Source organism: Gopherus flavomarginatus, unplaced genomic scaffold, assembly GCF_025201925.1.
Source record: "Gopherus flavomarginatus isolate rGopFla2 unplaced genomic scaffold, rGopFla2.mat.asm mat_scaffold_43_arrow_ctg1, whole genome shotgun sequence".
In the NCBI taxonomy this organism is placed as follows: domain Eukaryota; kingdom Metazoa; phylum Chordata; order Testudines; family Testudinidae; genus Gopherus; species Gopherus flavomarginatus.
In genome coordinates this window covers 3,329,383-3,345,245 of record NW_026115085.1, presented here as the reverse complement: position 1 = coordinate 3,345,245, position 15,863 = coordinate 3,329,383, and the positions used below count along the sequence as shown (strand labels likewise).

The following is a 15,863-nucleotide window of genomic DNA, read 5'->3' as shown; positions in this document are numbered from 1 at the left end:
GACCTCTGTTCCTTGAGGTTAACTCCAGTGTCTTTAGGTGCTCTAGCTTAATGGCCCCAGGAGTCATAGAGCCACTTGTAGTTTCTCTAGCTACAGCCATGGGGCAACTGCCAGAGGCCAGCCTTAGACAGCTGCAGCTACTAGCCGCAGGAGCGGAGGCAATGCCAAGGCTGAGCATGCTTGAACCTTGCAAGGGCAGCACTAGGGACTCTAAATCCTCAGCACTGGCCCTAGGCAGCTGCAGACTCTGGAGTTAGGCACTTTCCTCCTCTAGGTTCCTGCATGGTTACAGAACTGCAGTAAAGTGGAACAATTATCAGCTTCTGTGATTGGAAGATGTCTGGATCCATCTAATAAGACCGTCCTACATAAATGAGGAAAGTTGAGGTGCCTTTATTATTCTTTTGTTCCATTCTTTGTTTCTATGGGGAATTTGCCAGTGCAATATCACTGTCTTCCTTTTAAACAAACAAAACTAAAAAAAAAAGTGTAATGGCTGTTGAAAATAGCAATTCCAGCCCTCGTTAGCACTGTGAAGACCCCAACGTTTGTTGCTCAATTTTCTCCTACTTTTTCTACAGTAAATGACAGTGGATCAGCATATTTGATTTGGGAGAAATGAAGTAACAGCTGCCCAAATTGAGCTTGAGCACTCCTGATTTTGAGGTGTTCAGATCTGGAAGGCAGGGGCTAGATTCCCTTTATGAATATTAGATACATCTGGAAAGGAAAAGTCAATTTCTATTTTCATGGCTCAGAAGTGGAAATCCTCCTGTCCTGTATCTGAAGCTGTCCAGGTCCAGTAGAGCCTCCCCTTCCTTACTTACCATTTTACCTTCTGGTGGGATCCACATACCTCCCTTGCCCAGCTTCAGATAGAGAGGGGCCCTGTCCAGTTAGTCCACCCAGTTCCATCTTTGGGGGCTGCCAGGCGAGGTCACACCAGCATCCCTAAGCCTGTCTGGGGAAGTCTTCTGAGGGTGCTACCTGGGCCAAAGCCTTCTACTCCTTGGTCACACCTCTTCCCTATTCACAGGTGGCACCCCCTTCTAGCAGCCAGCCAGCCCCCCAGCCACAGCAAGCTGCAGCGCATGGAGTCTCACAGCTTCCCCCCTCCCTTTCCTGTTGATAGCAGCCAAGGGAATGCTGGGAAATGTTCCTTCTCTGCTCCAAGGCAGGGAGCTGGTCAAGGAACTACAGCTCCCAGGGCCCTATGGGGTCTCAGCTCCCCTACTGAATCCAGGCTGCTCTGAGGCTCCCTTTCTGCAGAGGGGAGGAAGTTACTGTTACAGGTCCCTTCAGAGCTTGGGCCTAGCACTATGGCACCATGTCAAATCCAGTACTGCTCCCAACTCTATCCAGCTCTGCTGCTGGCAGGATCCCTTCCCATTCTTTTTGTTTCCTGTCTCCCCTCCAAGGAGAAGCTCTGCATTGTTCCTGTGTGGGGAATTGAACCCAGGCTGTCTGGGTGAAAGCCAAGAATCCTAACCACTAGACCACATGGGACTTCCATAACACGTTTACATGTTCATATTCAATAACACAATTAAACGTAGCCATTCAAAGTAGCCATTTAAAAGAAGCCATTCAAAAAACTTCAAAAACAGACTTCAAAGAGAAATTGCAGAGTTACAACTGATCTGCAAACTTAACACCATTAATTTGAGCTTGAAGAGGGACTGGGGGTGACTGGCTCACTACAAAAGCAATTTTCCCTCTCTTGGTATTGACACCTCCCTGTCAATTACTTGGAGAGAGCCACATCCACCCTGACTGAATTAGCCTTCAACACTGGTTCTCCCCTTGTATGGTAACTCCCTTTACATCATGTTCCAATATATATTTATGCCTCTATCTGCAATTTTCACTCCATGCATCTGAAGAAGAGGGCTTTTTACCCACGAATGCTTGTGTCCAAATAAATCTGTTAGTTCTTAAGGTGTCACCGGACTCCTCGTTGTTTTTGTGAAATAAAAGCAAAATGCACTCTAAGCTGATCTTAACCCTTTCAATGCCCTTACAAACTTAGATGCTTCTCACCACAGGCCGGCTGGTGGCTTTTCAGCCAGGCTCTCCCCTTTCGTCAGCGCTTCAGTTGCTTGGTGTGGGGGTGTCTGTAGATGTAGGTGGACGAGAGAGACAAAGCATGGCAAATGTCTCTGCTTTTATCATGTCCTTTCTTCCCTCTTGGCTTTGCTCCCCCTTCAGAGTCAGGTGAGCATCACTGCGTCTCTCCAAGCAAGTCTGAGCAATTCCCCTGGGGTGTCCTCTTGCAGGTAAGTGATTGCACTGTAGCTCCCTTGCTGAACAATGGCTGTTGATGGGTTGTTTGACACCCTGTCCGGGTGTTGGTTACTTTCCTTGCTGTTGTCACTGGGGAGCTAATATTTGGCTGACTCCCCCACCTTACAGCATAGTGATAACCACACTGCACAATTCTCATAACTTCATATGCATGAATGGTAAACATCTATGGGTAGAGAAATGACTTTCAGCAGATCATATCCTTTCCCCTGATACCTTACAAGGCATGCTCTGTATATAAGATCACGATTATATGAAAATGAGGAATATGGGGGTTACAGCACACTCCCCCAAAGGTACAGAATGTCACACTGAGATTCTATTTTCATTTGTTATGTAACAGCATTAAAGAGATCCAGTGACTGACCAATGGCATTTTCAAGTGCTAAAATGGCAAGCGCTGTTGGTCTCTCATTGGCCATCAGCGACTGAAGATACGGTTTAATGAGCCAGAGCTTCAAGGCGAGGGTGGCTCTGTCCACTGCCTTCCGTTGCGCTGCTGGGCACCAAGTCCCTGGCGGTCAATATGTGAAGCTGGGAGAAGAGAGTGGGGTGGCAAGCGGTGGTAGAACTTTTGCCACCAGGGTCTAGCTGTCTAACTTCCTCTTCGTACTGCTGGGCCCCCGTTGCCTTCAGGTAACACAGGAACTAAGGCAGGAATAGGGTGAGGAAGCAAGTAAAGCCGAGCAAGGAAGGCAAAAGTTAATCTTATCTTCATGGGCAGCTCGCAATGACGTCCTTTTTCTGTGCCACAGCTGACAACAACATCCCAGACAGAAAAGTAACAGGCCAAAAAGAAACCTAGCAGCTGCTGAAACAGTTCAGCTGGGAGCGTGCTAGACTAACAGGCTCTTCTATCCTCCTTTATGCACGGGCGGGATGTTTTCTGAGAGTGCAGCAGTTCCTTTAACTGCCACGAGTCCCTCATTTCAGGCTATGCAGCAGGAAAAGACAGCATGGGCTTCTGCACCGAGTTGGCCCACCTGACCTTTCATTCTTCTCTTGCTCTTTGTCAGCAAGGAGAAGAAAAAGAAGCTCTCCCTCAAGCTGGAGTCACACGGGCGAGGTAAGGACGACTTCCTGAGTGCTGGCTCCAGTCCTCTGCCCTGCCAGCTGACCTATCGAGGGGCTACCACCACATTCTCTAGATTTGTCCATCGGTCTGTGCCAGAGTGAGCAACAACCCAGTAGGTGGAGTTTCTGTAGTGTAGTGGTTATCACATTTGCCTAACACGCAAAAGGTCCCTGGTTCAAAACCAGGCAGAAACATGCTGGCTTCCTTTTCCCAGATCCCCTTGTTATTCAGAAAGGGCACTCCTCCTATTGGCCTGTCCCTGGGATAACTCCAACCCCTGCATGACAGAGGATGCTGACAGCAGTGGAGAAAGCACCTTGGTGTCAGGCTGGAGAACCTAGAGTAGTTAGGCCAGTCACCATTTGGAGGCTTGTGGCTTGGCCACCTCTGCTGTTGGAGGTTGGCCTATAGAGGCTCTCACTTCCTGCTGGGCTCCTTTGCGTGACTGGCCAAAGGAGGAAGTGAGGCAGGAATGGGGCAATAGAGGAAAGTTGAGCTGAGGAAGGCAGGGAAGAAGCTGTGCGGCTAAGTGGGGTTAGTAGAGCACCACCCTTCATTCTGCAAAGCCTGGGGAGGTGTGGTTGGCTGCTGGGAGGTAGAATCCTGTGCCTGCCTCTTGGCTTCCCAGGAGTGGCTACTTGCAGCCCAGGAGAAGAAGGGAGGTTCTGGGTGAAAGGAAAACAAGCAAAGCTGAGTCCAAGTGGAGAATGGCGGCTCCTTTATGGCCAACCTGGGGGCATGACTGATGGTTTTAGAGGTGGAGGCTGGGCTGGCTGTGAGCAACTGGGATCCAGGAAACCCCCACCTGCCCTTCTGAGGGCTGAACCCATGGAGGTGCGGTTGGCTGCTGAGAGACAGACCCCTGTGGCTGCCTGTTGGCATCCCAGGGATGGCTACTTGCAGCCCAGGAGAAGCGGGGTTCTGGGGGGAAGGAAAAGCAGCAATGGTGAGGCTGAGTGGGCTCCTTTCTGGCCGAGATGGTGGACTGTGGTGAGTCTGGGAGTTGCCTGTAAGCCATAAGTGGACGTAGTGCAGTGAAAACTGCTGCTCCATTCTGGCCGACCTGGGGGCGCCATGGATGACTTGGGAGTGGGGGCAGGGCGCTGGCTGTGAGCAAATGGGATCCAGGAAGCCCCAGCCTGCCCCTCCAGGGGCCGAGTCTTCTTCTCTCCTGCCATGGGGAGCCCGACCTTAAGCCTGCCCAGCATGTGCAGCAGCTCGAGCATTAAGCCTTCCTGTGTGCATAACTGAACTACGCCCTAGTGTAATAAGGTGTAAAGTTTAGATTGTGAATTTATCTTTAATTTCCATGGTAATTTACTTTGATCTTTTATTCCTACCACTTATAATCCTTAAAACTCCATCTTTCTGTAGTTAATAAATCTGTTTTATGCTCTACTTAAACTGGTGTATTTTGCTTGAAGTTCTTGGGAAATCTCAGCTCCATTACAAGGCTGGTTCATGTACTATTCACAGTGAGGGAGGGGTGGACCCTGTGTAATAAACTCACACTGATCAGGCTTCTGATTAAGGCAAGATGGTATGATCCAGGGGTGCAAGGCTGCAGAGCTGTAGGGGGGGCGACTTTCTATCATTAGTGTTATGAGTGGCTGCAGAAGCATTCATGTAATTCAGTTGGCTGTGTCCCTACCTACGGATGTCTGTGTAAGTGCAATATCTGCCAGAGATTCACAGCTTGTCTCAGCATCACATGTGTGAGAGGGAGCCCAGGTGGTGGGACAAAGGGCTCAGGGGTCCCACTGTTCAGTTGCATCCCATAGATCCCATCACAGACTTTCAACAACCACAGCGGGTGCTCACTGAGACAGAGAGAGAGATGCCAAAATAGTGATATCCAGTGCCAGCAGACATCAAACTATCAGAAATTCTGTGAACAGAGAAGACCCTGCTAGTGGAAAATGGCTTGTGAGGTATCATTAGAAAACGCATAACCTACTGAATATTATCCTCCTGTTAAAATGTGTAGTAACACTGTATGTAAAATTGTGAGATTTTACAGTATGATATTACTGAAAAAGTTACAGTTCTGGGGAACACCCACAGACCAGTTCCTCAGAGACAGCAAGGCAAACAGCTGGTCAAACAGCCATTCTCCTGCAGGGGGAAGGTGTGAAGACATTAAGGGCTGGTCTACACTACGGGGGGAAATCGATCTTAGATACGCAAATTCAGCTACGTGAATAACGTAACTGAAGTCGAATATCTAAGATCGGATTACTCACCCATCCTCACCGCGCGGGATCGATGTCCGCGGCTCCCCCTGTCAAATCAGCAACTCCGTTGGGGTTGGTGTTGTTCCGGAATCGATATAAGCGCGCTCGGGGATCGATATATGGCGTCTAGATGAGACGCCATATATCGATCCCCGAGCAATCGATTTTAACCCGCCGATACGGTGGGTAGTCTAGATGTAGCCTTACATTCCATCACAGGGACCTATTGAGGCTGTTGTGGAAAACGACCACAGGATTAATATTTGAATCAGCTCAGCCTGAGGCTCTTTTCTTGGTTACAAGCACGCAGGGGGCGACAGCTATTGGAATACTGTTCCTGAGCTAAAAATCACACAAGCCTTTTACAGCTTAAAACCACAAACAATGACACATACGTTGCACGTTAATTTCCTTATTTGGAATATATTGCAAAATATGATGCAGGTCAAAAGCAAGCTGAACAATCAGTTTTCCATATTTGGCCTTTCCTGTTATTTTTATTACACCTGGTGATATGGGAGCAAGACTCTCCATGTCTCAAGAAATGTCACTACCAACCTAGGCCATTTTCACATGCTGGGGTGCAATCCAGATCGGCGAGGAGTTGTGTCATCTGTAATCCTGGGTGAGATTCAGTGTTCTGCTGCTGGAGCTCCCCTGTCTGGATACTCCCAGCCAGCGTTCAAGGACGCACTGAGTGTCTGTATGATAAGTAACCCTGGACTGGCAGCTCTGACTCCAGCCGCCTGCTTGTTACACCCCAAGCACATTCTGGTTTGGGTAGAGAAGGCTCAGGGTTTGAGAGAAGGCTGGGGGTAGGAAGCTTCTGTTCATTATGCTGGACCTAACCCCAGTTTTACTTGAGTAAAGAGGAGATATTTGACATTGTGTGATGCTGCTCCTGTGCTCTGTTCCCAAAGTGTTCTGCAGCAGAGGAGGGTCTCTGGTAGTATGTATGTTACTGGCCTATTGGGGTGATGCTGAAACAGGACAGGGTACAGATGGCATTGTGGGGGTGGAATGAACCTTCACTCTTCATTTCCCCTTCCAAGAACAGAAGGGACAGGAATCCTTACCCAGCAAGACCATCGTCTCATAGTTCCCCTGCATGACATCTCTGTAGAGGGCTCTCTGAGTGGGGTCCAGCAGAGTCCCCTCTTCCCTGGAGAAATACACAGCCACCTCCTCGAAGGTCACCGGCCCCTGAAAGAGCAGGAGTCCAATACTCAGTACCTGCTGACCCACTCACAACCCCACTATTCACGGAACAGCAGCACCAGGGAAATGGAAGCTCCGGGAGGCACATGTTAACAGAGTCCCACCCCACCTTGCTTACAGCAGCCAGGAGGCATCAGAGGGTAGAAAGAGAGAACCTTTGTGTCTCCCATCTGACAGACAGAAGCAGGGTCTTCACATTTATCACATAGCTACTAGCCAGAGCTTAATATAGGAGATGGGGCTGTCTCTGGACCCTGATAGTGGCTCCCTGGTAGGAATCCAAGCACTCTCCAAATAAAATATATGGAAGAAAGGGGAAGTCAATCATAAAGAATAGAAGTTAGAAGGTCAGAATTGTAGTGCCCATTAACAAAGGTTTAGAGAAAATAGAGCCTATCAAACTAACGGGATATCCTTATTGGATGAGATCAAAAGTTTGGTTGCAGCTAATAGTATTGATGTAATATACCTAAACTTCCGTAAGGGACATGACTTGATTAGCACAATATTTTTACTAAAAAAAACTAGAATGATACAAAATAAACACGGCATACATTAAATAGATTCAAAACTCTGATAGTAAATGGGGAACCATGATCGAGTGGATTTCTTTCTAGCAGGTTCCTGCAGGGATTGGTTCTTGGCCCTGTGCTATTTAACATTCTTATCCATGACTTAGAAGAGAGTACAAAATCATCACTGATAAAGTTTACAGTTGCCACAAAGATTGGGGTTGGTGGTAATTAATGAAATGTCAGTAGATTCAGGCTCCATCGCTGAGAGTCTGGGAAGTTGTCCCAGCCCTGGCTGGAGGGTTATTTCCTGTTCCACAAAGAGGGGAAGTTCCATTCCCAACTCCTGTGCCTTGAAATTAGGACCTATCTGACACTACACCCCCATATTCATCATAGTGGTATGATTATAATATGATTAGGACATAATTATGATCTATTTTGTAGAAGATGCATCATGTGTGGTGTCACTGGAAAAGTTCTGATTTGCTGAATATGATTATCCTATTTGTGTGCACATATCATGTTCGTATCTGAAGTTATGGATATTGACTCTGTATCTGTATTTCAAATGTGCTTACTCTGGGTAACACCCACAATGAGCCTTTCAGGTACAACAATGAAGAAGCCAGACAGTGCTGATGGCTCAACAAAGACAATGGACTGTGGAAGAGCTTAGCCTTCCTGTGAATGTTTCAGCCAGCCTATGAGTCATGGCTACTATGACTCAGCAGGGCCTGTGACCAGACCACATGACACTAAACTCCATTTTAGTACCTGTATTTTTCCACAAACTGGACTAGGAACTGAGTTTGGAACAAAAGGTTCCCACCATATGGAAAAGCTACATAAGGTGGGGTGTGACATCATCTCTTGGCCTCATTCTCCACACAAGGGAACTTCTGGAAACACCTGAGAAACAAAAACGGATGTGGGGGAAGTGCTGCTCCCAGGATCAAGAGATTTCTAGCTTGTGTATGGAAACTTGGTGGACTGCTTGTACCATCAGTCAGGGTGAGAAATTGCTAATTCAAATTCTATCCATCTAGTATGTTAGGCTTAGTCTGAGTTTTGGTTATTTGCTAAATAATCTGCTTTGATCTGTTTGTGATCACTTATAATCACTTAATCTATCTTTCTGCAGTTAATAAACTTGTTTGATGCTTTATCTTAACCAGCGTATTTTGAGTGAAGTGTCTGGGGAAAATCTCAGCTTGTTGTGCACATCTGTCCCATATCGAGGGGAAGGGGAACTACATTAATGAGCTTGTATTATAGAGATCCCTGTGCACTATAAGATGGTATCATTCTGGATTTATACTACAGCAAGTGTGCAAGGTTGGGGAGTGGGAAATTGGCTCTTGTCTTCTATCTGTCCTTGAGTGGCTTAGGTAACGCACTCAGGTAGCTTAGTTGGCTGCATGGCGCCACCTGCTGTTGTGTTGGGTGATAACAGGCCCTGGAGAGGCTGGCGAAATCTCCAGCAAAGCAGTGTGAGAAGGGCCAGCCCAGCGTGAGGGTTAGAGGACACAGCAGTTCCCAGAAGCTCCACAAACTGCCTCCTGGGGGTGACAACCCATCACGCCCTACACTACACAAGTCTCAGCAGGTTTGTCACATGCTGTCCCCTCCCTTTCTCCACCCGAGATATTTCCTGCTTCCCACCACCTCTAGCAATTCCCACCCTCTTATGCATTTACTGCTCCTCAACCTCCAAGCAGAGCCCGCCACCCTGATAATCTCTTACCTGAGCCAGCTCCATTGCAGCCATTTCCTTGCCCCTGGGAGGACGAGATGATCTGCAGCGAAACATGGATGTTATTCTCTGGCCTGCCGGGGTGAAAAGGGCAAGGTGTGAGAATTCAGACTAGGCTTTTGTCCATTCCACAAGCCGATTCCCCCCAGCTTTTCCCCTGCTAATGCACATTCTAGGTTCTAGCACACTGTGAAGCACAGAGTGACCTTATTCCAGTACAGGCCTAGCCCCCTCCCACCAGGGTGTAACCCTCTGACACATGGGGAAACCCTCCCAGTAACAGTCTCTCTCTTACACGTATCAAGTTTGCGGACAACACCAAGCTGGGAGGGGTTGTAAGTGCTTTGGAGGATTGGATTAAAATTCAAAATGATCTGGACAAACGGGAGAAATGATCTGAAGTAAATAGGATCAAATTCAGTAGAGACAAGTGCAAAGTACTCCACGTTGGAAGGAACAATCGGAGGCCAGAGAAGAGCAGAAACAAAGGAGTCACTTTGGGGGATTCTCCCTGTCATTGTCCCCAAGGCAGCTGTCTCAGGTTTACAAAGGTGTTTCATGTTCCAGCCTTTGTACAGTCTCTCCTGGGAGTGCCCCTTTCATGGACTGGGCCTAGTTTTAGTTTTTGGTAGTTAACAAGCTTGGTTTATTGTTCATCTAACCAGTATGTGTGGATTGAAGTGTGTTGGAAACTCTGTTTGGGATAACAAGCTGGTGCATGTCATTTTCCGCTGATGAAATGACAGACTTCATATGAGCTTGGGTCGTTCAGTAGCGTGCTGGACAGTGCAAGATGCACATTTCTGGGGGAAAGTTGGGCACTTGAGAATTTGCTGGTTTTCTCCTGAGGTGTAATTCATGAGTGGCTGTCTAGCAGCACTCAATACTGTGTAGCTGGGAGTGAGTTACATGCTGGAGACTGTGTGTTAATTGGCCAAGAGGGGCTGTTCTCGCGGGAAAACAGTGGAAAAGGCACCCCATGCTGGAGGACTGAGGTACAGCTATTTAACAGTCCAGATTGTACTCTGGGTAACATCACAGACACTCATTATGACAGAGCCTCTTACAACACAGAGAAAGTAAATCCATGTCCCAGAAATCGAAGACTCCAGACAGAGGGCAAGTGTCCCTGGCACTGCTTCTTGCTGACAGAGAGGTTCAGAGACAGTGCGAGAATCCTGGGGAAGCTGGGAACAGGAAGCATGGGCTGGCGGGGTTCGGTGGAGAAAGGGAACAGGAAGGGCAGGGATATTACTGAATCCAGGATCTTAGCAGTACTAGATGACAGGATAGCACATAGTGCAGCCCATTGGAAAACACAATCCCAACTATACATACAAAATGATGGGGTCTAAATTAGTTGTTTCCACTCAAGAGAGTGATCTTGGAGTCACTGTGGATAGTTCTCTGAAAACATCCACTCAATGTGCAGCAGCAGTGAAAAAAAGTGAACAATGTAGGAAATAATTAAGAAAGTGATAGATATGACAGAATATCTCATAGATCATATTTGTAAAAACAGCAAATAAATCCATGATACACCCACATCTTGAATACTGCATGCACATGTCACCCCATCTCAAAAATAGAAATATTGGAATTGGAAAAGGTTCAGAAAAGGGCAACAAAAATGATTAGGGGTATGGGACAGTTATGCCAGACCTAACCCCCAGTTTCACTTGAGCAAACAGGAGATATTTGACACTGTGCAATACGGCTCCTGTGCTCTGTTCCCAAAGTGTTCTGCAGCAGAGGAGGGTCTCTGGTATTATGTGTGTCACTGGCCTATTGGGGTGATGCTGAAACAGGACAGGGTACAGATGGCATTGTGGGGGTGGCGTGAACCTTCACTCTTCATTTCCCCTTCCAAGAACAGAAGGGACAGGAACCCTTACCCAGCGAGGTCACAGTCTCATAGTTCTCCTGCATGACATCCCAGTAGAGGGCTCTCTGAGTGGGGTCCAGCAGAGCCCACTCTTCCCTGGTGAAATACATAGCCATCTCCTTGAAGGTCACCAGCCCCTGAAAGAGTAAGAGTCCAACACTAAGGACTTGCTGCCCCACTCACAGCCCCACTATTTGTGGCAGAGAAGAGTGAATCAAATGGAAGCTCTGGGTGGATCATAGTCAGGAGAGTCCCACCTCGACCTGGCTCAGAGTATCCAGCAAATGCCAGGGTGAGGGGATGAAGAGAGAGCCCCTTATCTCTCCCAGCATATCCATCACCCCCCTACTAGCCACTGACTGATACAGGAGATGGAGCCCCTAGCAGGGTCCAGGGAGAGCTCGCTGGTAGGATGCCCAACACCCTCCTCATTGTGAGGAGTGGGATATGAAGGGAGAGGCAGCTCCAATAAGCCTGACTCATGGGTGTCCCCTTTATATCTCACAGCAGCTGATGGTTAATGAGGTCAGGCTCCAGCACTAGGAGTCTGGTCAGTTTGACTAGCTCCATGTAGGTGGGTTATTTTCTCTCTTCACAAATTAGGGCATTTCCACCTCCAAACCTCCTGGGTCTGTTCCTAGAATCTAGGCCACTTAGTAAATAACTCCCAGCAGGTCTGCCACACCCTGGCCTCCTCCTTTCCCACGCTGTGAATTTCCTGCCCCGCTCCAACCTCCAAACCAGACTCTGCAAACCTTCCCACCTCTGGTGTATTTGCTCTCCCTTTCCTCCAGCAGGAACCCACCAGCAACCCCCCGATAATCTCTACCTGGACTGACTCCACTGCAGCCATTTCTCTTCCCTGTCCCACGCCAGGCTGGGATGAGCTGGAGCAAAACATTCTGCAGCCTGTCTGGGGGAGAAGGGCAGTTGTGGGCGTTTCAGAACCGGTTTTAGTTAATTTCACATCACAATTCCCCCAGGCCCTTTCCCTGCAGACAGACACCCTAGATTCTGTCATGCTGGGAAATGCTCAATCTGTTTATTACAATTTAGACCTGGCCCCTCCTGCCAGGCTAAGTCCACAGACACATTTTTAACCTCCCTTCTCTCTCCCCTCACCCCTTCTCTGAACACAAGGCTAGATAAGAGCAGAACCAAAGGAGTCACTGTGGGGGATTCCCTCAGACACTGACCCCACGGCAGCCACACCCCAGCAGGGGGAATATGGAGTCAGGAACTGGCTTTTGCTCTGTCTGATCCTTGTTTTGTTCACTGGAAAGTGGTTCTGCCCCAGGATGCAGCAATACATGTGTCTGGGTGGACTAGAGAGCTGGAAATCTCTCCCCCACATTCATTTCTCCCACTGCCCCTTTCAGTCTCTCCTTCCCCTGTCCTCTCTCCCTGCCCCTCTGGCTGGGACAGTCCCATTCCTGGGGGCTTTGCTCTCCCATGGCTGGATTTCCTCCTGGCAACCGCTAATGGGAGGAGAAATGAGGTGGAATTGTTTGTGCAGAGTCACTTTCTTGCCAGACCCTAGGACATTCCCTGAGGTCTTTCAGTTACCTGGAGACTCTGGCTCAGAATTTAGTAGTAACAGGGCCCAGGACTGCCCTAGGGGGCTAGGACCAGCTGCAGAAAGTCATCCCCTGGGCCGGGCAGAGAAGAAGCTTTAATTAAGGTCACTTCCCAGCACAGAGCCCCACTGGGGGAGCAGCAGCTGCCAAGCCTGGTCTCCCAGATCACAATGGAGGCTGCAGCATCTGACCCAGGAAGCTGAACCCCAATATCCTGAGCAGAGAGGGACGGAGTGTATGAGCAGCTTCCCTCCTTTAGCTCTCTGGGGAGAGCAGCTAATGGGAGCCCCTCCTCACAGGGAGAATGGCTGATCTCATTTGACCCACTGTCCATCTGGAATCACTCCTTGTCTTTCCATACAGTGATTCTGGATTAACAACGGTCTCAATGACACCGGATTTCAGAAAGAATGAGTTCAGAACGCTGTGGAAAAGACCATCGTGTGGCAGTGCTGACTCCCTTCCCACCTCCCTCACCCCCGCAGATCTAGGACAAGGACTGGGGGCAAAAATTTTCCAAACGGAACCGAAAGTTCCTGCAGTTTTCAAAAGAGGAGAAAAGTAAATTCTGTGAATTCACACTAACAGTGTTTGCTAAGTGGACAGAAAGTTATCACAGTGACAGGGCACGTGACTGGGGAATGGACTTGGTGACCTGGTGACTAGGAGCCAGGACTCTGGTCAACTTGTACCAGAGAGAAGGATCATGGTTAGCAGCAGCCCCCAGACACCCCCTAGTACCCAGAGCCCAGACCCCCCAGCCAGGGGCCCCAGACCCCCCCCAGCCAGGATCCCATCAGATATTCCCTGGGACGCAGCCCCCAGAGTCCCTGGCCAGGGACCCCAGATACCCCTCAAAGCCCCACCGGCCAGAGAACCCCCACCACACCATGATTGCCAGGTTGGGAATCCCAAAGGGTTCCCCCCCACCAAGAGCCCCCAGCAGCCAGGGACCCCCTCAAGGGACCCCCCTACCCACTGGGAACTCAGTCCCTCACTGCCTGCCTAGGAACTTCCCCACTCTCCAGAACGATCTACCCTGACATTTGCCTGGGACCCCCCTCCTCTGCCCAGTGTGACCCCCTGATGCTTTACAGTGCGACCCATCACTCTGCTTCCCTGGCATGCCCTCACCTAGTGCCAGGGATCCCCTCCCCCAGCTCTGTGCACTGGGCATGGCAACAAAACCAGGAACCAGCGGGGGAAGCACAGACAGAGCCCCTGGCACAGAACCAGGCTCCCTCTAACCCTCTGTCCCGCCTCCCCAAGAGACACCCACCCCCACTGTTCTGCAGCCACCAGGCCCCCAGCGATACCCACCTCCAGGACCCATAGCCTCAGGGATGGGCACATCAGAACCACCACCCCCGAAAACCCCAAACCTCCACAACCCACCAACCTGACTAGGGTACCCCCTGCCCAGCCACCCAGAGGCCTCCCCCTACCACAATGCCCCTTCAGCTGCAATCTCCCCACACAGACACCTTCCCTGCCCCTGCAAGTGTTACCTCACAGAGTGTGAGAAGTGGCTAGAAAGTTAACACCACCTCCTGCTGGCCAGTCACACAGGCAGAGGGAGCCTGTGGAGTGCTTCTTTAACAGGAGAATGGAAGGCCTGGAGGGCAAGAAAGATCCACGGGCTGTCACTAGCAAATAATGGCCACCATGGATCCACCCCAGAGGCGGCTGCATCTTAGCACATTGGGAAACAACCCATCATATTCAATTAGAAATAAAACAACTAGAGAGAAGTGGGGCAAATGTTTGGGGTATTTTATATCAATCTTTGAGACACGCAGAGAGAACCCTGTCACAAACGACATTTGATAACATGAGAGAAAACCACCAAGATCGGAGGGGATTTGATGTTGCTATTAAATAACTAGTGGAAAAGGGGGACTGTTGGACTGGATTTTATATGACTGTCCAATATATAAACAGAATGTGATGGTGCCCCCCGGCCACGGGGCAACCATTCACGTGAGCAGCTCAGAGCCCTTTGAGGAGCTGATTTAAGGGCGGGGGGGGGGAGCTGGAAGGCTCCCTGGACAATGGAAGGGGGCCGCAGGGGAATTGGGAAATGGGGTCTGGGCAGTCTCCATGGGGGATGTGCTCCTCCCTTCCCTTCCCTGCCCTGGCAGAGAACGGGAACCTCATCCCATCCCACTCCAGTGGGAGCCATGTTCTGGGGAATGACCCAGGGCAACAATTTCCAACCCAAACAAGGACAAATCGCTGCAGATGAAATGGGTGGGAAAATCCACCCCCCATCGGAGAGATTTTAAATTGACATTTGAGAAGTATGGAGAGAAAAGGGAAAATCAGAGGCAATTAGAGAGCTGATCATTGGCGGAGGGGAGAGGAGAATCTCCCTGGATTTTATAGCCACGTGTGATAATGAGAGAGAAAAGGGGAAAGCTTGAGAGAATGTGTGTGTGGGAGGAAGTGGCAAAAACAGGGACAGGATCCAGTTAACTCACCTCCCTCCCACCCCGGGAATGTCCTGGCTGCACAGAGACAGATCTACACCCCCACCCCAGTGACCTCCCCCACCTGCAACTCCGGCTTCTCCTCCCCCCTCGACACCTCCGCCCTCACACCAAAGGGGGGGGCTCTGCCAGCGCCTCACCCTGAGCTCAACTCCTGCTCCTCCCCCCAGCCCGGATTGTTCCCTTTAGCCCCCCACGAACCCTGCCTCCAGCTGCCTGACCCCCCCTACCCATCAATTTCCTGCTCTGCGCCCGCCCCTCCCACGCTCCCTGTCACTTCCCCGCCCCGCTCCAGCCCCGCCCCCAGCGCCCGGCGGAACGTTACGGCTGGTCCGGGCAGGGGGAAGGGCAGCGGCTTCAGCGGCTGTTACTGGGTATGCGCAGTGCCCGGGAGTAGCACATTGCTATGGGGAGGGATTTAATACACCGCCCCCCCCCCCGCCGGGCCCGGGGTCCGCCCCTCCCCCCCACACGACGGCCGGGCCCCGGCCCCCCCATCCCAGCGGGGCGGGCGGGCGGATCCTCCTGCAGCTCCACTGGGGCTGAGACGCCTTCAAGGCTTCTCCCAGGCTCCCTGGGGCACAGTCACTTTCCTGCCCCCCAGCGCCTCTCATTCCCCGGGGGCTCCGGGTCACAATGTCCCACCGCCCTTCCCCCGCCTGCAGCTCCGGCTTCTCCCCTCCCGCCCCCGCCAGCCACACCAAGGGGAACCCCCGGGCCCCAGTCTCTGTCCCCACCTGGATCCCAGCGGGGCCGGGGGCAGATCCTGGCTGCAGCTCAGAACAGCGGCTCGGGCAGCTCCAGCGCTGCTGG

The 15,863-nt window shown here is 50.5% G+C and overlaps 1 protein-coding gene, 1 long non-coding RNA gene and 1 other non-coding gene across 3 annotated transcripts in view; 2 read left to right on the top strand and 1 right to left on the bottom strand.

Annotated features, from left to right (window-relative positions):
• The window catches only part of LOC127042431 (zinc finger protein 560-like), an 816,513-nt gene that overhangs the window by 19,830 nt on the left and 780,820 nt on the right, over positions 1–15,863 (top strand). The window lies entirely within an intron of this gene.
• On the top strand, positions 3,501–3,573 carry TRNAV-AAC (transfer RNA valine (anticodon AAC)). Its single transcript has one exon. It is a non-coding gene; the product is annotated as a tRNA-Val (tRNA).
• Positions 11,016–15,843, bottom strand: LOC127042439 (uncharacterized). The gene is made up of 3 exons (XR_007771950.1): positions 15,788–15,843; positions 11,814–11,897; positions 11,016–11,121 (listed from the first exon to the last, which is right to left on the bottom strand). It is a non-coding gene; the product is annotated as an uncharacterized LOC127042439 (long non-coding RNA).